This window comes from Sus scrofa, chromosome 3 (assembly GCF_000003025.6).
Source record: "Sus scrofa isolate TJ Tabasco breed Duroc chromosome 3, Sscrofa11.1, whole genome shotgun sequence".
Taxonomy (NCBI): domain Eukaryota; kingdom Metazoa; phylum Chordata; class Mammalia; order Artiodactyla; family Suidae; genus Sus; species Sus scrofa.
The window spans coordinates 15,863,612-15,889,358 of NC_010445.4; the positions used below are offsets into that span (position 1 = coordinate 15,863,612).

Sequence of the window (25,747 nt, forward strand, 5' to 3'; positions counted from 1 at the left end):
CCAGCGGAATGAAATTATTTTCTTTCTAAAAGCCCCGATGCTGCGCCCTCGCTGAAGGCCTGATTACTGGCAATAGTTCCATCCCGAGTTCAGAGAAAGGTGATCTTGATGAACAATTCTAAGAGGATTTAGCACTCCTCCAATAAAATATCCCAGGGATTGGGTTTCCAGAGAGTTTTGTTTTCATTACTCGGCTTGGATACAGCCAGTAACCAACATCCGTGTTGCCGACCAGCTTCTCAGTAAACAGAGCTGCTCTTCAGGCAGCTACTGCCATGAAAAACCCACATGTCTGCAGGGAGCTCAGAGCCTGGGCCTCCATCAGAGCAGGGCACGGGGGGCACAGGAAGCCCAGGGGCATTCGTAGGGGTCAAATGCCCCAGGAGCTGGCAGGATTATGCAGCTCCTGGAGCCCAGGAATGACTCCTAAGCTGAGGCGTCCCAACAGAGCTGCAAGCCCCAGAGAGGTCTTGCCATGAGTTGCCACGCAGACCTCAGCACCTCGTATAAACAAGTAGCACATAAAATGGGGACCCCACCAACACTGACTTCTTCTCCCCCCACCCCCCACTTCCTTCCACCCCACGAAGATGAAATAAAAACCATCAGCAAGCCACGGAGAAGAGCTGGAGTCAGACTTCCATAAAAACCGTGTCCTGCTCTAGCCTGGAGACAATTTCACACCAAATGGCTTTAAAACCCTTTCCGAAGCTCTGATGCCTGAATCGAAAGAGAGTTGATCATTTTGACTGAAAAGTCAGCAGTTAAAGAAGCAGAACGTGAAAGTCCTAAGACTTAGAAGTTTTCACATCTGCACAAATGCCGTGCGTGTCTGGGCACACGGAGGGCAGAAATGTACCCATTCTTTCTACAGAAGGTCACCTCAACCTTATCCCTGAAGCTGCTCTTGCTCACTGTGGAATGGAGTTATTATTAGGCATTAATCAGACTTCGGTGGACACGACCCAATACAGCCACACACACAGCCGGCACTGAGCTAGCTGCACTGAGCTGCTATTCTCCGAGCCCAGGAAAGTGTGCTTTTCTGCAAAAAAAAAAAAAAAAAAAAAAAATCAAGCTTGGGACCTGGGGATGGCGCCCCAGTCTTGGCACCGCAGGAACTGCAGGCACTGTTTCACCTGGGCAAAGGGCTTCAACATTAATGGCAAGTAAGGCGCTGTCCCCACGCACACTGGTCCTCAAAGAAAAAGAAAGCAGAGGGAAATGATGCTGGGGGTCGGGGCAGAGGGCGCACGTGGCTGCCAAAAAGTAGCCCTCGGTTCAGGCTCAGCAGCCCCATCCCGTCGGGGTAAAGCGTCCTCGGCTCTCCCTGGGCCCAGAGACCGGCCCCAGAACTACCTGCTGCTGCCCAGGCGCCCTCAGGCCAAGTCCGAGGAAGTTCACTCCCCGTCGCGCCCATCCGGGGAGGCTGGGACACCCGGTAAACCCAGACTGCCCGGGAGAGTCGGCGACCGCTCCTGCCCAGGCGCGGGACTGGGAGCTGCTGGGGGCCCAGTGGCCAGCTGAGTGGCAGCCAGGTCCTAGGCTGGGCTGCCGGAGGCCTGGGGGTGATCCCGCGCTCGCCGGGGCCCGCGGATGCCGGGCGGGTGGCTGCGAGGAGCGGGCACCCCGGAGGACGAGCAGCCCGCGCTGGGGCTGGAGGAGGAGGGGATCCTCCCCCGATCGCCATGACTCCCGGCTTCCCGAATACCTGGAAGCCGCCCGGCTCTCCCACCTGGGCTGCGGTACGGCTCCCCTCCCTTCCACCGCCCCGGCGCCGGCGACCGGGGGCACGCAGACTAGCAGCCACCAGCGCCGGGGACTCGGCCAGCGGCGCCCAGCCTGCAGCCCGCACAGTTCCGGGACACCTGGGTGGGACACCGGCGGCCCTACCCGGGCCCCACGCCCCCGGGCGGGCGGCCAGCAGCCACCCCCAGGTAGGGCAAGGTGGCTCGGGCAACCCCCAGCCCGCCCGGTGCCCTCCGCCAGCGCCAACAGGTATGGGGGCGTTGTCGCTGGGGGCCCGCGGCAGCCTCGGGCTCTAGGCACCGCGCAGAGGGGCGAGGACCGAGGGAAGCGGCGAGGGCGGGAGCGAGCGGGCGGCGGTACTCACCTCTGGCTGGGCCGGGGCCGGCCGCGCGGGCCCGCCGCCCCGAAGCCGGGATTCCGAGGCGCCGAGGCGCGCGCGGGGGGCTTCCTCCGAGGCCCGCAGGGAGGGGGCGGCGCGCGGGGAGGCGCCGGCGGGCAGCGCTCAGCCTCACGCTCACACCCGCCGCGGGGCGCCGCGGCCCCGCGTCGGCATTCTCGCGGCCGCCGGCTCCCACGGCGCCCCGGGCCGCTCCCCAAGCGCGCGCCGGGGCCGGCGCGAGCCCCTCTTCGGCTCGGAGCGCGATCTGGGCGCGCTCCTCCTGTCCTTGTCCTCGGCTCCCGTCTGGGGACGCTGCCCCGCACCCCCGGCTCGGCGCGCTCCTCTACCCCTCCCGCTCCCGCTGGCCGTGCAGAGCCCCGGCGCGCGGGCTCAGCCCATGTGCGCGGCTGCCGAGCTGCGCCCCGGAGCCCAGTGGCCGAGGCCCCGCCGGAGTTGCGCGCCCTAGAAACTCCATGCAGCTCCGGCCTCCTCCCCGGCTCCTCCCCGGCGGGCCCCCCGGGGCCTCGAGGCCGCCCACAGCGCCGTCCCCGCCCTGCCTTCGCCCGCGTCAGAAGCCGGGCTTTGGGGCACGCCTCGCCTCGAAGGGTCGGGGAGCCCCCACCCCCACCCTCCGCCTCGCCAATGGCTCCCTTGGTTTCCAGGCAGCGCAACCTGAGGAACGCCTCGGCGCGCGCGCACTCACACTCGCGCACACACACACACACACACACACGCACTGAACACAGAGGCACACGCGCGGGGGGCGAAGTGGAGCTTGGCAGACGGTCCTCCTTCCTTCCTCCCCAAAGAAGCTGCCCACGTTAACTCCGGCAAACTGCTGTCCCTCGGTATTGGACAACTCACCCAAGCGCCCCCCACCTTAACTACTTCATCCCCGGTGCCACGACCACACCTGCATCTGCGCCCAGGGCGGGCGCGGAGTTGAGGGGCCGGCGGCCAAAACCAGGGGGAAGGATTGGGGTGCCCACCCCAACACCATCTAGGGAGGCACTTCTGCGGCGATCGCCCGCCAACCTCTGAGCCAGCTTTCCCCCTGCCCCGGGGAACACGTGTTTGGCCCCCTGCTTCCCTTTCCAAGGTCACAGAATGGATTTGATGAGAGGGAGAGGGTACCTGGACACAGGTGTGAGCTAGACCTCGCAAAGATTGTCTGCTACCCGCCCTGGCACTGCCCTCTGCCAAGTCCATACCCATACCCTTTCCTCTGCCCATGTCTCAAGGGCAATCCATTACCTTAGAGTCTCTGGTTACCTTTCCTGGTCCCCACCTGTCTACCTCTCATGTGCCCAGAAGCTGACAGAATACTACTAAGGTCTGTGTTATCAAAAAAAAAAAAAAAAAAGAAAGAAAGAAAGAAAGAAAAAAGAAAACAATCAAAACACCAAGATGCATCTCAACTGTCCCAGAGACAGAATCAGACACCTACCTTTCTGCCCCTCCCCAAAGTGTGCCCACGAAGCAACAACCCACCTGGCTGGAGCAGGCTTGCAGCGCCCTCCTTTCCAGAGTTCCCAGTTTCCTGCCCCCTCTAGGTGGCAGAAAGACTGCTCCAACCAGCTCAGATTCTGCCAATGCCCAGAATCAAAGGAAAAATATATATTACAAATCCTCACGCCAATCAGGAACAAAGCAGCCAATACTGCCATAAGCCTCTGGTCCAAACAGCTCAGCAATCACCCCTCTTCTGGCTGGGGCAGCTGCCAAGAGAATGTGGGCATTGCTGCTTTCAGCCAGTGGCACAAGTTAATTAGGGTCCCCCCCTTGCCTGCACCTCCTGGTTTGCAGCCTGGGCGTGGTTCCTTTGAGCCCTTGCCGCACTCACTGCTGGTCTCAGACCTTTGGCATTTAGCATTTGCTACCCTGTATTCTTTCTATCTTGTACCAGCCCTACTTCCCCAATTATCTTCTTAAGTCACCCGTTGAATCCTGTGTACCTAGTTCAGAGAGGTGCACAGAAGGCATTTCTGGGGGTTCCCTAAAGGGTCAAGGACAGAAGAACTAACAGAGCTGGTGAAATCTCAGAATAACCTTTCCCTCTGATCTCTTAGTTTGGATGAACGCTGCATCTTCTAGCAATCTGCTGCCTCTGTAAGCAGTTGTCTTGTCATTTTCTGGATGGCAACCAGGTCACCAACATCCTTTCTGCCGTGGAGTTCCGGGTAGAAGGTAGGAGTCACCGTTTCACCCGAGCAGGACATATCCATTGGAAGGTCTCTGCCCTCACTGCCTGTGTGATTTGGGGAAGTTGGTTGTTCTCTCAGTCTCACTGTCTTCATCTGCAAAATGGGGACAGTCACCGTGTCTGTTCTGTAAGGTTTCTTGTAAAGATTAAATGTGAAAACCTGAAATAGCAGTTCACGCAGTACAACTCAGCTCTAGGAATCGGAAGCTTTCAACAAATGTTAGCTGTTGTCAGTATTTGTGAGTACTTAACACATATCAAAGGCATTCCTTGGGGGAAAAAGACAACATACATCAAGATCTCAACAAAGGATCTCAACATACATCTCAACATACATCAAGAACGAGGAAACCCCGTGGCAGACTTTGGTAAGCACGCCAAATACAGTTTCCTGATCCTCACCAACTAGGACCATTTTGACGCTTCCAGGTTAAGAGAATTTCAGGGGAGTTCCCACTGTGGGAATGAACCTGACCAGTATCCGTGAGGATGCGGGTTTGATCCACACTGGCCTCGCTCAGTGGGTTAAGGATCTGGCACTGCTGTGAGCTGTGGTGTAGGTCGCAGATGTGGCTCAGATCTGGCATTGCTGTGGCTCTGGCGTAGGCTGGCGGCTACAGCTCTGATTAGACCCCTAGCCTGGGAACCTCCATATGCTGCTGGTTCGGCCCTAAAAGGTCAAAAGACAAAAAAAAAAAAAAAAATTTTTTTTTTTAATTTTAAAAAGGGTTAAAATGTGTCAGCTCTTTCCTGTTAAGCTGGCAAAGAAAATCTTGTACCAAATATCAGAATGGAAGCTGAAATCAACATGGAACGACATGGGTCCCATGCATTTGTAGCTTGATTTACCTGAAGTCCTCTCTCCAACCCAGGATAATACAGCTCCTCCCAGAAACAGCTGAGGGTAAACATTAACTTTTACCTTTAGCTTTGGGACTCAAAGTTAGACAAATCAAACACCTGGACAATTTACCAAATGATAATCATTTTTAACATGGACCTATCATTGCCACCTCTCCTCAGCCCTTCCCTTGTCTTTCCTTCTTCTGCTTTACCTTCAAGAACTACATCCACTTCCAGTGGGCACAGCGGTCAAGGGTAGAGGGTGACGAAGGGGTCTGTTGCATTCTGAAGAGAAATGGGCAGACAATGAAAACAGCATCTGGGTATGTGCTTCATGTGTAAGGTTGTCGTGGATCCCATCGAAATGCAGACAATGAAATGCATTGACCTCTTGACAATACACATTCTCTACTTTCTGCCCAGGGGTTTTCGAGAGGTTTGTTAGGCAGCCACAGATAACCAGAACAAAGTGCAGTACCTGGAAGCAGAATGCTGCTGCAACAGAAACTTAAAACATTGGCTTTGGGATTGGACAATGAGCGGAAGCCAGAAGTGCCTTGTAAGACTGTCAGTAAAAGCTGCAAGGGCCTCAGGAGGACTCCCGGGGAGGGCTTGAAAGACACCAAGAGAACCGTTCCTGGAGGCTGGAAAAGGCAGCACCTGAGCCATGTCTGGGTGGGTCGGTTAGCAAAACGGTTGCCTGTAGTAACGTGACAGATGGGAAGGCTGCCTTATGAACCTATGGATCTGACTCGAAGAGTTCCAAGTAGAACACAGAAAAAGCCACCTGGGTTTTTCCAGATGCCTATAATAAAAGACAAACAGAGATGAACCAAAGCAGAAATTAGTCCATTTTTTAGGAGACTTTAGAGGAAATGAAAAGATCCGGGACTTGCTGGATGAGAAAGGCTAACTGTTTCTTATTCTGACATCTCCAGGCAAAACCATTCAAATCCAGGGCAGTAAAATGTGGTCTCTGGATTAAGTCAGGGCTGGGCAGTCAGATCCTTTGTTAAGACCCTGCACATATTTAAGGGCAGGCCTAAAAGAGCTCTCAAGAATCTTGGAGACATGGTCCCTCAGCAGCCTCACCAGGGGCTGAAAATAGAGACAGGCCTATTCCTTTCTTTTCTTTCTTCCTTCCTTTCCTTTCCTTTTCTTCCTTCCTTTCCTTTTCTTTTCTTTCTTTCTTCCTTTCTTTCTTTCTTTCTTTCTTTCTTTCTTTCTTTCTTTCTTTCTTTCCTTCTTTCTTTCTTTCCTTTCTTTCTTCCTTTCTTTCTTTCCTTTCTTCCTTCCTTCCCTCCCTCCCTTTCTTTCTTTCTTTTTCTTTCTTTCTTTCTTCCTTCCTTCCTTTCTTTTTCTTCCTTGCTTCCTTCCTTCCTTCCTTTCTATACAGCCATACCTGCGGCATATGGAGTTTCCCCGGGCTAGAGGTCAAATCAGAGCCGCAGCTGTAGACCTACGCCACAGCCACAGCCACACCAGATCCAAGTGCATCTGCCACCTGCTCTACAGCTTGCGACAATGCCAGATCCTTAACCCACAGAGCGAGGTCAGGGATTGAACCCACATCCTCATGGACACTATGTCAGGTTCTTAACCCACTGAGCCACAACAGGAACTCCAAGATGGGTCTATTCCTTAAGAGATTTGTAAGTGTGGCTTTTGCCTAATGCATGGGTGATGATTTGAATCACAGGACTCTCAAGGCTTTTAAAGAAAAGGGACAGAGGAGTTTCCATTGTGGCGCAGTGGCTAACAAATCTGACTAGGAACCATGAGGTTGCGGGTTCGATCCCTGGCCTCGCTCAGTGGGTTGACGATCTGGTGTTGCCGTGAGCTGTGGTGTAGGTCATAGATGCAGCTCGGATCCCGCGTTGCTGTGGCTGTGGTGTAGGCCAGTGGCTACAGCTCTGATTAGACCCCTAGCCTGGAAACTCCATGTACCGTGGAAGCAGCCCTATAAAAGGCAAAAAGACAAAACAAAAAAGAAAGAAAGAAAGAAAAGGGACAGAGACCATACAGAAGGAAAAGAGGCCTTGGGATCCCAAACCCTCTCTGGGGAATAAACAGGCTGCAAATACAGGCCATTTCTTATGAGAGAGGGAGAATGACTCAGAGGGGAACCAAGAGCCCAAAAGGTGACACCAAGGGCCATGAAGAATCATCCCCAAGAAGCAAGACGGGATTCTAATCAAGGAACTGATGGCATATTCCAAACTGGATTTCAGAACTGCTGTGAACCAGGGGCTGCTACAGGAAACACCACCCTGGTCCTTCCTTACAGAACGGGTTGTCTATTGCAGTTACTTTCTCTGTCTCACTGGTGTATGTGGGGTGTTTAGGGGAGAAGAGGGAGGAGTTCACACGTCTCCAAATCAAGAAGAACCTCTCCTGATCCTGCTTTTGATGAACAGATCCAGGACCCCAAGCCGGAGCCCGGTGCCACAAAGAAGCAAGCCTTTTTGAGCTTTGGGATGTGTCTGGACATGTTTCATGTTACAAGAATGTAAATAATGTTTGAAGGAAGATGAATTTTTGACTCTGTTGGAGTAAATAGAGCCAGAAGTTCTTTATTATTCCTGCCATCGAATGGGGATCTAGATCATTCTTCCCTGAAATCTGGATGTGTTACTTCTTTAATAGGAATAATGGAGTTATTTCGTGCCAGTTTCCAGGCTTAGGACCTAAACTGGAAGTTTTTATTTCCAGTTTCTTGGAACACTGTCGTAGAGTCATAAGTCACCATGTAAGCCATCTGATTACCCTGAGTTGGCCGCGCTGCAAGGCAGCCCGAGCTACCTACCTGCATGGGGCGGCTGTGTGACAAAAAGAGGTAGGGGGAGGGGTAAAGGAAGGAGAAGTGGAGAAGGAGCGAGATGGAGAGAGAAACGGAATGGGAGAGACAGCTATCTGGCCAGTGCCCAGCTATTCTAGCCCCTGCTGGAAGAGTCTGCCCAGCTGAAGACCCAGAGACTATAGCGCAGAGATAAGCCGTCTCCACTGTGCCCTGTCTGAATTCCTGACCCACATTCTAAAAGAGGTGATAATACTTTGGTATTTGAAGCCACGTAGTTTGGGGGTGATTCGTGATGCAGCAACAGATAACCAGAAAAATTTGCTCATTTCGAAAGACTTTCAAACTATATTATAAAATTAAAAAAGGGAGTTCCTGTCATGGCACAGTGCAAATGAATCCGACTAGGAACCATGAGGTTGCGGGTTTGATCCCTGGCCTCACTCAGTGGGTTAAGGATCGGGTATTGCTGTGGCTGTGGAGAAGGCCGGCGGCAACAGCTCCAATTAGAGCCCTAGCCTGGGAACCTCCATGTGCCTCGGGTGTGGCCCTACAAAAAAGACAAATAAAAAAAAATAAAGTAAAAAAAGCAAACTGCAAAATAGGTTTCGAAAAAGAAAACCATGTAGTATCTGTATATATATATATAAGTTGTAGAGAATATCACTGGAATGCTATCTGTTACCCAACTAACTCTGGAGAATCAGTATTAGAGAGGACTTCTACTTTTTAGCTCATACATATGAATGTTATACAACAAATTTTTTTTTTTTTTTTTGTCTTTTTCTGGGGCCAAACCCGTAGCACATGGATGTTCCCAGGCTAGGGGTCTAATCAGACCTGTAGCCTCTGGTCTACGCCAGAGTCACAGCAATGCCAGATCTGAGCCGTGTCTGCCACCTACACCTCAGCTCACGGCAAATGCCAGATCCTTAACCCACTGAGTGAGGCCAGGGATTGAACCTGCAACCTCATGGTTCCTAGTCAGATTCATTAACCACTGAGCCATGACGGGAACGCCTACAAACTAATATTTTTAATGTTGGCTTAATTTTTTTTTTTTTTTGGTCTTTTGTCTTTTTAGGGCCGCACCTGTGGCATATGGAGTTCCCAGGCTAGGGGTCTAGTCAGAGCTGTAGCTGCTGGCCTACACCACAGTCACAGCAATGACGGATCCGAGCCTCGTCTGCAACCTACACCACAGCTCACAGCAACGCCAGATCCATAACCCACTGAGTGAGGCCAGGGATTGAACCCACGACCTCATGGTTCCTGGTCAGATTCGTTTCCACTGGGCCACGACGGGAACTCCTGGCTTAATTTTTTTAAATGAGAAAACTATCCTGTATTTGTTTCATTTCAAAGCAAAAAACATGTAGTACATACCTATGAAGAAAATAACACGCTCTCTGCCTTTAAAAAACAAAGGGTTAACTCTGTTACAGGATTATTAATGAAAAGAGATTATATTGACACATATGCTGATAATCTTTTAATTTCTAGAATAAAGAAAATTGAAGCTATCAACAAAGAAAAAACAAGTTATGAAAAAAAGGGGAAAAAAAAGATTTACTTCATGAGTGTATGTAACACTAGGTCACAGAAGAAAAATAAACCAATAAACCAAGGGTAATTAGTCTGATCCAGGGCTTTTTTTTCTTTTTAGGGCCGCCCAGAAGGCATATGGAAGTTCCCAGGCTAGTGGTCAAATCTGAGCTGCAGCTGCTGGCCTATACCACAGCCACAGCAACACCAGATCCGAGCTGTGTCAGCACCCTACGCCACAGCTGCAGCAATGCTGGATCCTTAGCCCACTATAGCAGGGCCAGGGATCGAACCTGAATCTTCATGGATACTAGTCAGGCTCCTTACTGCTGAGCCACAATGGAACTCCCAGGGCTTATACTTTAATTTAGGTTATTATCATGTATGAAAGTACTAGAAAAATATTTTCCAAATGAAACAGGTCAGAAAAAAATGGCTCCTTACATGCTCCGGAAAAAATACTCAAAGACTTGTATTAGCCAATAAGAAATCAAAGTGAAGAACTCAAGAATGGGACCAACAACCCACCGAGAAGGAAAAGGCATTGGGCTGAACCTGACCTTCTCTGCTGCCTTTGATTTTGAAACAGTAGCTGATTTCCAAATAGCCTTAGACCAAAAGGCCAAATAGAAAGTTAGAGTGCAGAGATTTTGAGAATATCACAGGTTTAGAGGGAAAATACCCAGGTTGCAATGCTACCAAGACAGTCGGGACCTGAGGGACTAAAACCCAAGGAAAGAAAACCTCAGAAAAGCAAAAGTATCATTCTGCTCCCTTTTCCTCCTAAAGACATTTGCCCCGTTTGAAGCTGCACAGAGTGAAAGGCAAAGAAAAGAACTCACGTGGCAGCTAAGAGGATACAGAGTGGAAGAGAGTACTCAGGGATCACAGTGCCAGCAGAACAAAAATCAGAGTTTAGATCCTGCCACGAAGGAAGGGGACAGACACCCCCAGGGTTTCAGCTGAAGCTCTTAGAAGACTATATGCATTAAGGGGAAGGGCCAACCAGACGCTCTCAGAGAATCACATCCATCTTCAGATTACCTCAATTATTCATTAAAAAAGGTGATCTACATCTATCTTTTTTTTTTTTGTCTTTTTTTTTTTTTTTTTTTTTTTTGTCTTTTTGCCATTTCTTGGGCCGCTCCCATGGCATATGGAGGTTCCCAGGCTAGGGGTCGAATCAGAGCTGTAGCCGCCAGCCTACGCCAGAGCCACAGCAATGCAGGATCTGAGCTGCATCTGTGACCTACACCACAGCTCACGGCAACGCCGGATCCTTAACCCACTGAGTGAGGCCAGGGATCGAACCTGCAACCTCATGATTCCTAGTCGGATTCGTTAACCACTGTGCCACGATGGGAACTTCTACATCTATCTTAATTGCCTGCCAGATGAAAACTGAAATCTCTCTGAGGGGAGAGGAGAACATGTAGGGAGAGCCACCACATGTTTCAGATATAATAGGTGGCTTTTAATTTTGAAAAATTGCCAAACATACCAGGTGATAAGGCCAAATTTTTTTAAATCAAGAGAAAAAACAAAGGTGATCCAGATATTAGAGTTACATAAAACAAACATTAAAACAATTGTGATAAATACTCCAAAAAATGAATGATAAGACAAAGAAATGTACCAGGAAAGAACTAGAATTTATTTTTTAAATTTTTTAAGGACCACACTCATAGCACATGGAAGTTCCCAGGCCCGGCACGGAATCCGAGCCACAGCTACAACCTACCCTGCAGCTGTGGCAATCCTGGATCCTTTAACCCACTACACCAAGCCAGGAATCAAAGCTGTGCCTATGCAGCGCCTCAGCCACTGAAGTTGCAGGTTCAATCCCTGGCCTCGCTCAGTGAGTTAAGGATCTGGTTGCCATGAGCTTTGGTGTATGTCACAGACACGGCTCAGATCTGATGTTGTTGTGGCTATGGTATAGGCTGGCAGCTGTAGCTCTGATTGGACCCCTAGCCTGGTGGCATTTAATTTTAAATGCTGCAGGTGCGGCCCTAAAAAAAAAAAAAAAAAAAAAAAAATCATTGAATGGATCAAACTAATTCTCAAGTAACTTATCTGCCTAACAAACAAAGCTTAAAATTCTTTAAGGACAACAACACAATCCATAACATTCACAGCATCCATAGAAAGAGAAGAAGAAATAAGAGGAATAGTTGAATTAGCCAATGAGAGGTTTCATATAGCTATTATGAATATGCTCAAGGATTTAAAGGAAACTATAAACACTAGAAATAAAGGGGTAGAAATTATTTTGAGAGCAAATAAAATTCTGGAGCTAAAAATATAGTATTTAGTATTAAAAAGTTGCTTGATGGACTTAATATTAGATGCTGTAGAAAAAACACAGGACACAGTAACAGAAACAGAAGCACACAGAAAAAAGAATGGCTGAAAAATAGAGCACAGTGAACTGTGAAAAATAGCAAGCAATCTAACATGTTCACTTTTAGTACCTGAAGTGGGGGGAGGGGGCAAGGAAGTTAGGAAGAAAAAAAATTTTTAAATAACTAAGGTCCAAAATTTTTCAAATTTGATCAAAGCTATAAATATACAGACCCAAGTGGCTCAATGCACCCCAAACAGGAAGAATACAAGGAAAGCCACACCAACATATGTTATAATTAAGTTCCTGAAAACTAACGGCAAAGAGAAAATCTTAAAGCATCCAGAAGAAAAGGGCACATTATATCAGGAGAACAAAGGTTAAGAACCAACTAACTTCTTTTCAGAAATAATGCAAGCCAGGAGACCATGGAGCAGAATGTTAAAGTGCTGACAGGGAAAAAAAAAAAGAAAAATCTAGATTCTCTATCCAGCAAAAATAGTCTCCATATTTGAAGATGAAATAGTTTTTCAGATAAACAAAAAGTAAAAGAATTTATAGCCATCAGACTGAAGTAAAATGATAACCAGGAGAAACTCAAAAATGAGGAGAGCTGCAATGGTATGTATCTAAGGAAACATAAACAATTTTGTTTTCTCTCTCTCTCTCTCTTTTTTTTTTTTTTTTTTTTTGGCCACAACTGCTGCATGCAAAAGTTCCGAGGGCAGGGAATGAACCTGAGCCACAGCAGTGATAATGCCAAATCTTCAACCACTAGGCCACCAGGGAACTCCATGTTTCTCTTTTCTTTTTTTTTTTTTTTGAAACCCAATAATTGTACCAATTCTTGGTCCTAGGAGAAATGATTATTTTGGTATTTAGCTTCTACATATTATTATTTTTTCGTCTTTTTTTTTTTTTTTTGTCTTTTTTTTTTTTAAGCTATTTCTTGGGCTGCTCCCTCAGCGTAGGGAGGTTCCCAGGCTAGGGGTCCGATCGGAGCTGTAGCCTCCGGCCTACGCCAGAGCCACAGCAACGCGTAATCCGAGCCGCGTCTGCAACCTACACCACAGCTCACGGCAACGCCGGATCCTTGACCCACTGGGAGCAAGGGCAGGGAGCGAACCCGCAACCTCGTGGTTCCTAGTCGGATTCGTTAACCACTGCGCCACAACGGGAACTCCCTCTTTTTCTTTTTCTTCTTTTTTTTTTTTTTTTTTGTCTTTTGTCCTTTTAAGGCCACACCCACGGCATATGGAGGTTCCCAGGCTAGGGGTCTAATCGGAGCTATAGCCACTGGCCTACACCAGAGCCACAGCCACACCAGATCCAAGCTGTGTCTGCGACCTACACCACAGCTCACTGCAATGCTGGATCCTTGACCCACTAAGCGAGGCCAGAGATCGAACCCGAACCCGCAACCTCTTGGTTCCTAGTTGGATTTGTTTCCGCTTCGCCACGACGGGAACTCCCCATGTTTCTCATTTTTAAGTTGCTATAAAAGATAACTCACTGTTGAAAGCAAAAATAATACCAATATACTATGGAATTTATAATAAATGGATAAATAAACTATATGTGACAATAGCAACATGAAGGATGGGAGGGAAGAAATGGAAGTCTACTGTTTCAAGATTTTGTCCATCAAGTATTTGACGGTATGCTGCTATATGTTGAAGGTGCACATAGTAAACCCTAGAGCCCAAAAAGATATAGCAAACAATCTTCAAGAGAGAAGATTAAGTGGGATATTTGAAAAGCAATTAATGCTAAAGAAGGCATGAAAAGAGGAAAACGTAAAGAACAGATGGGACAAATAGAAAATAAACAGCAAGACAGTAGATTGAAACCTAAATATACTGTGAATTACACTTAATGTTAAAAGTCTGATGTTAGAATTAAAGGGCAGGAACCATCAGGCTGGGTAAAAATACAAGACCCAACTATAGACTGTTTATAAGATACACTCTTTAAATATACAAACAGAGATAGGTTAAAAGTACAAAGACAGAAAAACACATATCATGAAAATATTCGTCAGAAGAAATCTGGAACAGCTATATTAATATTGGGCAAGAGGTACTGACAGAGATCAACAGGGTTAATTCATAATGATAAAGAGTCAATTTCTTAAGAACGTATAATAATCCCAAACGTACCCATAACAAAGCTTTAAAATACATGAAGCACATGAGGAAAACAACAAATCTACAAACACAGTGGCAGACTTTAGCACACACCCCTCAATATGGATAAAACATTTAAAGATAGAGAAGACGGTTCAAACACTAGCAATTAAGCTGACTAAATTGAATTTAGAAAGCATTGCATTAACAACTGTGGGATACACAATCTTTTCAAGGCCACATGGAATGTTCCTAAAAAAAACAGACCATATATTGGGCCTCAGAAGGATCCTCAGTAAATTAAAAAACACAGAAAACATTTTCTGACCACGATGGAAATAAATTAGAAAGCAGTAACAATACGATATTTAGAACATTCTCAAATATTTCATAAGCAAAACGCAGTTTTACATAATGCACGAGTCAATGAATAAAAAACAAAGGAAGTTTAAAAATATTTTAAACCCAATGAAATGAAAATACATGTGTTAAAATTTATGGAATGCAGCTAGTACAGTGCTTAGAGGAAAAATTATAGCTTAAAATAGCTTAACGTGTCTATTTGAGAAAAAAGAAGAAAGGTTTAAAACCAATATTCTAAGATTCCACTCTAGGAAGCTAAAAAAAAAAAGCAAATTAAACCTAGAGAAAATAGAAGGAAGGAAATAATAAAGATAAGAGCAGAACGCGGTGAAATAGAAAATGTACAAATAAAAGAGAAAATCGATGAAACTAACCATAAAATTGGTAAATCTCTAAACTGGTTTTAAAATCTGGAAAAAAATGTAAATTACCAAGGTCAGGCATAACAGAAGGGACTTCACTATAGATCCTAAAGATACTAAAAATAAAGGAATATTATAAATAACTTCAGTCGAAAAAAATGACAAAATAGAAAAATTTCTTGTTAAAATAAAAATTAACGAAATAGATCCAAGAAGAGATAGAAAATTTGAATAGTTTCCTATGATAGAAGTATGAATAGAAAATATGAATAGTTTTTTTAAAGAAATTTAATTCATAATAATCTCCTCCTTCCCAAAACAAAAACAAATCCCTTCATGCCCAGATGACTTCTCTTTTGAATACTAACACATATTTAATAAAGAACAAATGCTAATCTTATAAAAAAAACTTTCATAAAATAACTCAAGTCATTTTACAAGGCCAATGTTACCCCATTACCAAAATCAGATAAAGGCTTTAGAAGAAAATAAAACAAATACAAATGCAAAAATTTTAACAATATTTCAAGAAACAGAACCCAGCAATGTACAAAAAGAACACTACATCTTGGCAAAGTGGAGTTTTTCCCAGGCCTACAAAGTCGGTTTAAATTTTTAAAAATTAATCAGTGTAATTTATCATATTCAGAGAAGAAAAATCATGATTACCTTTTTAAAAATTTTTTTTATTTTTAATGATTTTTTTTTCCATTATAGTTGGTTTATGGTGTTCTGTCAATTTCTACTGTCCAGCAAACTGACCCAGTCACACATATATACATATATATACCTTCTTTTTCTCACATTATCCTCCATCGTGTTCCATCATAAGTGACTAGATACAGTTCCCTGCTCATGGTTATCCACTCCAGAGGCAATAGTTTGCATGTATTAACCCTAATTTCCCTCTCCATCCCACTCCCTCTCCCCTCCTCCTTGGCAACCACAAGTCTTTTCTCTAAGTCCATGGGTTTCTTTTCTGTGGAAAGGTTCATTTGTGCCATATATTAGATTCCAGATATAAGCAACATCTTAATGCACACATAAAGAGCATTTGACATAATTCAACACCCATTCACGATTTTAAGAAATTTCAGAAAAGCAGGAACAGAAGGGAACTTGCTCAACTTAACCAAGGGTCTTACAAAAAATGACAGCCACCATCATACCAAATGGTCAAAGACTGAATGCTGTCCCTGTAAAACCAGGAACAAGGCTTCTACTGAACATCTTTTGAGGGCTTCGGCCAGTGAAGTACATCAATTAAAATAAATAAAGTGCCTACTACTTGGTAATAAAAAAGTAAAACTCTTTTTCATTCAAATTCAGCATGATTGTGTATGTAGACAGTCTTAAGGAATTGACCCAAAAAGCTTTTAGAACTAATTAGCGGCTTTAGCAAGGTCGAAGATTACAAGATCAATAAATTCCACAAATAAGCGACTGGAAAACAAAATTTGAAAAACGGCATCATTCACAGCAGCATCAAAGACATGAATATTAGGGATAAGTTTAACAAAATAAGTCCAAGATCTGCATACTAAAAACTGTAAAACGCTGCTGAGAGGAATTTTAAAAGATCAAAAATAAATGGAAATATATAACACGTTTGTGGTTTGGAGTTTTGATATTTTTATGATTTTCTTTTTTGGTCTTTTTAGGGCTGCACCCATAGCATACGGAGGTTCCCAGGCTAGGGGTCCAACTGGAGCTGTAGCGGCCGGCCTACGCCACAGCCACAGCAACGCCGGATCCTGAACCCACTGAGCCAGGCCAGGGATCAAACCTGTGTCCTCACGGATGCTAGTCAGATTCGTTTCCACTGAGCCACAATGGGAACTCTTATTATTATGATGTGAATTCTCCCCCAAATTGATCCACGGGTTCAACATAATCCAAAGCAAAAAAAAAAACACTTCCTCAAAATGTGACAAGCTGGTTCTAAAATTAATATATAGGAGTTCCTGCTGTGGCACAAGTGGGTTGATGGTGTCTCTGCAATGGCCTGGGGCCGTGTGTTAAGGATGTGGCGTCACAGCTGTGGCAAAGGTCACAGCCCTAGCCCGGAAACTTCCATATGCCATGGAAAGGAAGGATGGGGGGAGGGAGGGAGGGCAGAAGGAAGGAAGGCAGGATATTTATATATAAATGCAAAGAACATCAAATAGCTAAAGCAATTTTTATAAAGAAGAAACTTGGATAGGACAACCTGATTTTAAGATTTGCTGTAAAGCTAATTAAGAGAGTGTGGTTTTGGCACAAGAATAGATGTATAGATCCAAGGGGATGCTAGATCCAGCATCAATCTACACATATATGGTCAAGTGACTTTTGACAAAAGTGCCAAGTTAATTCCATGGGAGAAATGACAGTCGTCTCGTCAAATTATTCTGGACCACTGGATATTCGATATTCATGAAGAAATAAATGAACGCTGATAATTACCTTATCCCATACACAAAGAAATAACTCAAAACTGGACCTAAATAAAAGCTGAAGCCACAAAACTTTAAAAAATAAAGGAATTAAAAAAAGAAGTTCCTGTCGTGGCGCAGCGGAAATGAATCCGACTAGTACCCATGAGGATAAGGGTTCGATCCCTGGCCTCCTTCAGTGGGTCCAGTGGGTCGGGGGCGGCTCGAATCCCATGTCGCTGTGGCTGTGGTGTAGGCCAGGCAGCTACAGCTCCATTTCGACCCCTAGCCTGGGATCCTCCATATGCCACGGGTGCGGCCCTAGAAGAGCAAAAATAAATAAAAACAGGAGAAAATCTTTGCCACTTTGCATAAGCAGAAATGTCTTAAATAGGACACAAAGGCACATATTTCAAAAGGAAAATATTGATAGTTTTGCTTCATCAAAATTAAGTCTTTTACTCTTCAGAAGACACCTTTGAAACACGAAAAAACCACAGATAGGGGATAATTATGTATGTATAAGTTATATTTATATATGATATATGCATATAACATGCTAGATATCTGGCAAAGAACTGTAAAACTATATCAAGAAATCTTACAACTCAATGAAGTGAAGATAAACAACTCATTTTGTGAATGGGCAAATGATAGAATGACACCACACGAGATACATGAATGGCCAATCGCACGTGTAAAAAGCCTCAATGTCGGGGTTTCCGTCATGGCACAGTGGTTAACGAATCCGACTAGGAACCATGAGGTTGCGGGTTCGATCCCTGGCCTTGCTCAGTGGGTTAAGGATCTGGCGTTGCCGTGAGCTGTGGTGTAGGTGGCAGACATGGCTCAGATCCTGCGTTTCTGTGGCTGTGGCATAGACCACTGATTTGACCCCTAGCCTGGGAACCTCCATATGCCGCAGGAGCCACCCAAGAAATGGCAAAAAAAAAAGACCAAAAAAAAAAAAAAAGGCTCAATGTCATTAGTCATTAGGGAATGCAAATTAAAACCACAGTGGACTACTACCACACAAGCAGTAGAATGGATAAAATTTAAACACCTGACAGTTCCAAGTGTTGACAAAAATGTAGAGCAACTGGAACTCTCATGCACTGTTGTTGAAAAACTGTCAGCTCCTCTTGAAGTTAAACACGGTTTTACGATGATTCAGCAATTTCCGCTGTAGGCAATGTTCTTAGAGAAATAAAGTCCACACTATGACTTTTACATGAATGTTCATAACAGCTTGATTCATAACAGCCCCAAACTGGAAACAATCCAAAGAGGCATCCACAGGTGAATGGAGAGACCCAGTATGGCGTGTGCATATGATGAGATACTGCTCAGCAATCAAAAGGCTTAATTAAACTAGATACTTCCGACCTCATGGCCGAATCTCAAAAATGTTATTCTGAGTGAAAGAATCCAGACACAAAAGGGTAATTCCTTCATTATGTCATTCTCATGAAATTCTAGGACAGGCAAAATAAATTGATAGTGACAGAAACTAAATCAGTGGATGCCTGGGGTAGAGACTAGGAGGGGGGCTGACGGCAAAGGGGCACCAAGGAAACTGGGGGGACTGATGGAAATGCTTGTTTTGGAGTTCCCGTTGTGGCGCAGTGGTTAAGGAACCCCACTAGGATCCATGAGGATTCGGGTTTGATCCCTGGCTTCACTCAGTGGGTTAAGGATCCAGTGTTGCTGTGAGCTGTGGTGTAGGTCGGTGGCTACAGCTCTGATTAGACCCCTAGCCTGGGAACCTCCATATGCCGCGGGAAAAGGCAAAAAAAAAAAAAGACAAAAAAAGAAAGAAATGCTTGTCTTGACTGATGGCTACAAATGTTCATACATTTGTCAAAACTCATCAGACCATACACTTAAAATGTACATTATTGTATATAAATTGCCCTCAACAACATTTATTTATTTAGGCCATGCCTGGGGCATGCGGAAACTCCCAGGCCAGGGATCAATCCTGCCCCATGGAAGTGACAATGCTGGGTCCTTAACCCCCTAGGCCACAAGGGAATGCCAACAAATTTTAAAAGAAAAACTAAAGGAAAAAAAAAAAAAAACAACAAAAAAACGAAGGCTTGAAAATATTATGATTGAAAAAAATTTGTGAAGTAAATATATTTCTAGACATACAGATAGGTTTTCAACTCACCCATCCGAAAAGAAATGTTACAGTGAGTCAGGCAGAAGAAATATGGGCCCAGCTAAGAGAATGGAGGCAGAAGAATAAAGAGCATTGGAAATGGCAAATAGGTGGTAAATCTAAATAGCAATTATTAGTACAAGGACATTCAGCGCCGTTGTTTCTGGAACCACGAAAAGTCGGTCATGTCCAAAAGATCCCCAGTTGCCCCAGAACATAGGGGAAAAAATAGCAATTACTATATTTTCATCTTATAACAACACATCTCAATAGTAATGTTTGGTAGGTTCTTAAATATATGAAGAAATAAAATCCATTGACAACAATCGTACAAAAGGTGGGATTGGGGTGAATGGAGTTAAAGGTTTTCTCAGGTCTTTGCATCCTATGGAAACGAGAAAAGGACTCTTCCAGGATATATACCATCGGGTCAAGGATACACGTTGCAACCTCTGGGGTAATGGCTAAAAGACTGTGTAATTAATACGAAGGAAAAGGAATAATAAAAGCACGTCATTCCGCAAAAGGGAAGAAAGAAGTGAAAGAGGAACACAGAACATACGAGATGAAAGTAAACAGATTGTTGATTGAAATCCACATAAATCAACACTCACAGTCCATACCACCAGACTAAATATATCCTAACCGCCAAACATTGTTAGATTAGATACAAATATAAAAATGCGGATTTGCTCATAAGAAACACACATCAATTAGGAGGCCCCGGGATTTTCAAACAGGAAAATGCAAACCCACTCTGAAAGCAAGCTGGGACAGCTGCCCTCCTATCAAGCAACACGAATGTTAAGGCAGGAAGAGACAGAGGGCCTTTCTGTGGGTAAGAAGGAAGCCGAGATGCAGGATGCGTGCCAGCAAGGTGGCAGGTGTGTTTGGTGGGTAGCAGGAAATGTTATTTTTACATAAATCTCTGTCGACTTTGCCACTGATGGCAGATGGAGAGGAATCAATAAACTGCTCATTTCTTCTCTCTCTGGTTGAAATTTTTGTTTAAATGCCGGGGTCAGGCAGACAGGGATCAACATGTCAGCTTCCGTATGCTGCACGCAGAATTAGGTAATTTACCACCTGGCCGGTCACAGGAGGCGATGGGCAAAGGCAAGCTCAAGGCCAGCAGTGCTCTTTGCAGGCAGGAAGAGCCCAAAAGAGAGAGCCCCCCAAAAGTACTAATTAGAGATGTGAGAGAGGAAGCAGGGCTACCCCTAACTGATTTCATTTCATGTGGAAACATGAAATCCGAGAAAAAGATTTCCTGCCACTCACTTTTCCCTCGGTATTCTTATCAACGTGTTTATTTCTCTACACTTCTGCCAATATTGAGTGTACGTTAATACTTTAAAATTCTGCCTATTGAAATGGGCTAAACATGTTAGCTTGTTATGGAGAAATGTTTCAACTATGGTCGTTGCCTGGGCCTCATTTTTGTAGGATTCCGATTCGGCTGGTTTGGCATGACACATTTAAAATATTTTAAAACATTCAAAAATCGCATTCCTGCTAATCACGTTATCCAGCTAAGACTGAGAAAGCTCTGACATTTGATGGGGCGGGAGGTGGGGGTGGATGAGGTGGTGTCAGCAAATTTTTTTTCCACCTTTGATGTACTGCTTTGATTAGAAATTTGCTTTATTTCCAATCGAATTCCTCCCTTTCCCCATCAGAAAGCTGGGATACATGAAAATTGGCAGTGTCAGGACACACAAGCCCCCCCAGCCTCTCTGCTGTAGCTCCTTCTGGGCCCACCCACCTCTCCAGAGCTCTCTGCTCTAGCTTGGGGAGGGGGACACAATCAGGGAGGCTCTTTGGCCCCCAGCACCATGCTGATTTTCCAGCTAAGGAAACTTGGTCAATCCCCAGCATCCTATTTCATTTTGGTTCCAGTCGTGCTGTGTCTGGCAACTACTCTTCAGCATTTGTAGGAAAAGGCTAAGGTTGTCCCAAAGTGTCAGCTGAGTTTTCACTTTAGCTGGTAATGCCTTTGTTGGTTTTGTAAGTTTCAAGGAAGAGGCTTTAAAAATGTCTACGTACACTGCCATATTTCCTGGAAGTCCCTCCTTCCTCCCCTGAATTAAAAAAAATAAAATAAAATAAGCTCCAGTGTTCACACTGAAAAGCAATAAATTCTTGCTCCAGGCTTGTTCACCCGCCCTGAAGCAATGACATTTAAACTGATCTGTTGCAACACATACAGACTAAATAATATGCTCAGATTTTTTCCTTACCTTACGGATTTTGTATATTTTGATTCTTTTATATTTTGCTTTATGGTTGTCTTTAGATGTTTGATTATTTGCTGTAGCAGTCAGGCTATGTGTCTAGTGCTACCCATTTTGCTTTATGTATTTTCAGCATATGTTATTAGGTGTATCCAATCCATCTCTAGGTCCCCTCACATGGCTCAAAATTCCAAAGTAAAGAACAATATTCAGGAAAACAGCCGCCTTCTACCATACGTCCAGATACTTCGCTCTGCTCCCATCAAGCAAGCACTATTATGACCATCTTGTGTGTCCTGCCAGAGATATTGTACAGGTGTAAGTTGCACCCTTATACACATGGTACCACACCATACAGAGTGTTTTGTGCCTTTCTTTTTCACTTGGCAGGATACTGATTTCAGGTGAAATTTACGCACAGTGAGGTGCCTGGATTTCAGGTGTGCCAATGTGATGACTTTGAGACACTTCAGCAACCACCTCAAAGTCAAGATTCAAGTATTTCCATCACCTGGAGTCGCATCAGTTTCCTACCGCACACATTCCTTGGTTTGTCACTTCTTTTAGCCAATAGAACACTCTATACGAGTTGCCAACCTCTCTACCACCTTATCTGGTGGCCAGTGATGAGGCTCCCAGCATCACCTCTAGGAGACTGGCTTACTCCAAGGCTCCTCTGATCTGGGTACCACCCCATCTACAAAGTACACTTTTGTGACTTTCTTGTGCTCCTTGGATGAAGCTCCAAATTCTTCCAAGGACAATGACCCCTGAGGGTCTGGTTCCATGTTCTCTCTGTGCTCGTCTGATACTATTTTTAACCATGAATTCATTCTGCCTGTTCCCACTGCTGGCCATCATTTAGCTTTACCTGCATGTCCAGCTCCCACCCATTTCTCAGATGTTCCTCTCTCTTTCGTCTTCAGGATGCTGCTTCTACCACCTCTTCTTCACGGAAGTAATGATACTTATCCTCCAAATCTCAGCTCAGTCATCACCTCTCTGGGGGAGCCTTTGTTTCCTGCTGACTACCCTGACAAGCTCATATCCCTCTGTTCAATGCTCCCCTAGACAGAACTAATTGCAGCTGAAAGTTTACATTAATTTATGCGATCATTTGATTAATGTCTCTTTCCCCCACTCGAAGGTAAGTTCCATGGGGACAGGGACTATGTCTATTTCTGTTTCGCATGACATGCCCAATAACTCAGACAGCGGGCATACTGGAAATTCTAACTGAAAAATAAAAATTCAGCATTCTTTTGCCATCGTTAAAAAAATGGAAACAGATCCATAACTTTGTATTGATTCCAAAAACATTTTCTAAAAGGGAGGGGAGGAGGGACGCTTCTTGCAGAGGAATGCCAACCAAGAAGCATAAAAGGAATAATAGAAATGTAAGTTCCCCTTCACGACCGCTACCGTAATGATTGATGTAGGTGCGAATTATCAACCTATCTGTTTATGTACAGCGCTCCAGCTAAGACAGGTTGGGCAAAAACCCTTCACAATTTTAAATGGTTGGGCAAAAAAAGAAAATGGAACGGAGCCCTTACACAGTCTGCAAAACCTAAAATACATGCTCTCTTGCTCTTTACAGAAAGTCTGCCTACCTCTGCACTTGATGAGAGATGGCTGGAGAAGAAAAAATGGAGACATCTGGCAGGCACGACTTAAACCAATAATGAAATCTGGCAAAACAAATAGTTTGGCACCCTGGCACCATGTACCTTCTAACACGAAACACTGATGGAATAACGTCCTGCCAAAAATGCATAACCTGATCCCAAACACAAGGAAACATCGTACAACCTCAAACCAAGGGACCGTCTCAGCAAAACAACCGACCTCAACTCTGCAAAAATGTCATTGCCATAAAATACATAAAACGAGAGTAGGCAACTGCTTAGGATTAAAGACCTGACAACTACATGTAATGTGTAATTACGACTGCGTTTTGGATTTAAACAAACATCTCCAAAGGACATGATGACAATTATGGCAACAATCAGGGAAATGCTATGTTGGTCTGTCTTCACTATCTCCATGTTACATTTCTTGGGGATGATAATTATATTGCGGTCATGTATAGGAATGCAAATCTTCTTAAGAAATACATGCTGCATATTTAAGGCTGAAGTCTGTCATGATGTCCCCAATTTACTCTCATCTAATTTTCAAAAAGTTCAGGGCAGAGAGAATGAAAGAAAAAAAAGAATGAGACAGGGTGATGTGAAGGAGTATAAAGATTTTTTTTAACTATTTTTGCCATTTTTCTCTAGGTTTAAATTTTTTAAATAAAAAATGAAAGAATGCAAATAACATGCATAGGAAAAAACACGGTTTTAATAAAAACCGAACTGGCAGCATTGGTTGTCAGTCACCGCGGCGGTGGGGGTGGGAGGTTAGAAAAGGGTGGAATTTGATAACATTCCTTATTCTATTTACTTGTGCCTTGCTGGTGATGTGCTACAAGGAGAATGTAATTTTTTTATACATATCTTGGATTTTAGGAGTTCCCGTCGTGGTTCAGCGGTAACGAACCCAACAAGTATCCATGAGGATTCAGGTTCGATCCCTGGCCTCACTCAGTGGGTTAAGGATACAGTGTTGCCATGAGCAGTGGTGTAGGTCACAGATGTGGCTTGGATCCTGCGTTGCTGTGGCTGTGGTGTAGCCCGGCAGCTGCAGCTCCGATTCGACTCCTAGCCTGGGAACCTCCACATTCTGCGGGTGTGGCCCTAAAAAAGAAAAAAAAAGAAAAAAGTATGAGAATAAACAACCAAAGTGGGAAAACAGGTTGAATGAAGTAATCAAGGTAAGAGCTAGAAAACAGGCAGATAGCATGGAGGGAGCCTGGAAGTGCCTGACACACTTGCTTCCAAATGACCATGAATGAACTTAAGAACTCACACAAAAAGACCAAGTGGCAAACAGCATTTTAACCATAAACCCAAAGAACTAGGGGGACTTCTGATTTCACCATCACAGGGAAGGATTTGAAAATTCATTTTAAAAACAGGCTTATGGAGGTACAATTGACATACAGTAAACTGCACATAAAATGCACAATTTTTTATGTTTTTAATGCATGTATGCAACTGTGAAGCAACTACCATAATCAAGATGGCAATTATATCCATTGCCCCCCAGGTTCCTCATAGCTCTTTGTAATCCCTTCCTTCCTCTTTCTTCATCTTCTCCCCTCACCCCCAGGAATCATTACAGTTTTTATTTCCTAGAGTTTGATGGAAATAGAATTGGACTATCTGCATTTTTGTTGCTGGCGTCTTTATTGCAGCATAATTATTTTTAAAATCATCCACAATTTTGTATGTAACAATAGTTTACTGAGTCGTATTATACTGTATGAATACATCATGATTTGTTAATCCACTAACCTATTGATGGACTTTTAGCTTCTGTCCAGTTTTGACTATTACAAATAAACTTGCAATGAGCCGCCACGTTTAAGTCTTTGTGCGAACATATGCTTTCATTTATATTGATTAAATATCTAGGAGTGGAATGGCAGACCCTATGATGAATGTAAAAAGAATGCAAAAAACTTAATGTATTAAGATGTATGGTTAACTGCTATTTAAAAAACTGACAAATGGTTATGCAAGTGGCTGTATCATTTTATATTCCCACCAGCAGTGTACGAGCATTCCAGTGGTTCTGCCTCTTCACCATCGCCTGGTATAAGCAGTCATTGTAATTTGAGATATTCTACTAGGTGTGTAACGGCATCTCATTGTATTTTTGATTTGCATTTCCCTGATGATTGATGATGTTGGATATCTTTTCAGGTGTTTATTTGCCATCTGCATATCTTCTTTGGCAAATTATCTGTTTATATCTTTTACCCATTTGGGGGGGGGGTGCTGTGCCCACAACATATGGAAATTCACCAGTCCAGGGATTGAACCAGAGCTGCAGAAGTGACAACGAGCCTCAGCAGTGACAAAGTCGAATTTTTAACCACTAGGCCACCAGAGAATTCCTCTTTTACCCAATTTTATATTGGGTTGTTTTCCTACTGAAATTGGAGAATTCTTTATGTGTTTTGGATACAAGTCTTCTATAAGATCTGTAATTTCCAAATAGTTTCACTCAATCTGAAGACTGGGAGATTTGTTGGTTCCAAGAATTTAAGAGTCTCTATCCAACCATTAGGTAACTACTAAGTTAACAGAACAGAGACTTCAGTGGCCACACATA

At 44.4% G+C, this 25,747-nt stretch overlaps 1 protein-coding gene across 5 annotated transcripts in view; it reads right to left on the reverse strand.

Annotated features, from left to right (window-relative positions):
• Positions 1–25,747, reverse strand: part of CALN1 (calneuron 1) — a 472,970-nt gene that overhangs the window by 382,671 nt on the left and 64,552 nt on the right. Inside the window, exon 1 of one of the 5 annotated variants that reach the window (XM_021086350.1) lies at positions 2,114–2,313. The exons of the other annotated variants lie outside the window; for them this stretch is intronic. The gene's annotated coding sequence lies outside the window, so the exon portion shown is untranslated. Of the gene's footprint in view, positions 1–2,113; positions 2,314–25,747 lie in introns of those variants that run through there. 5 annotated transcript variants of the gene reach the window in all.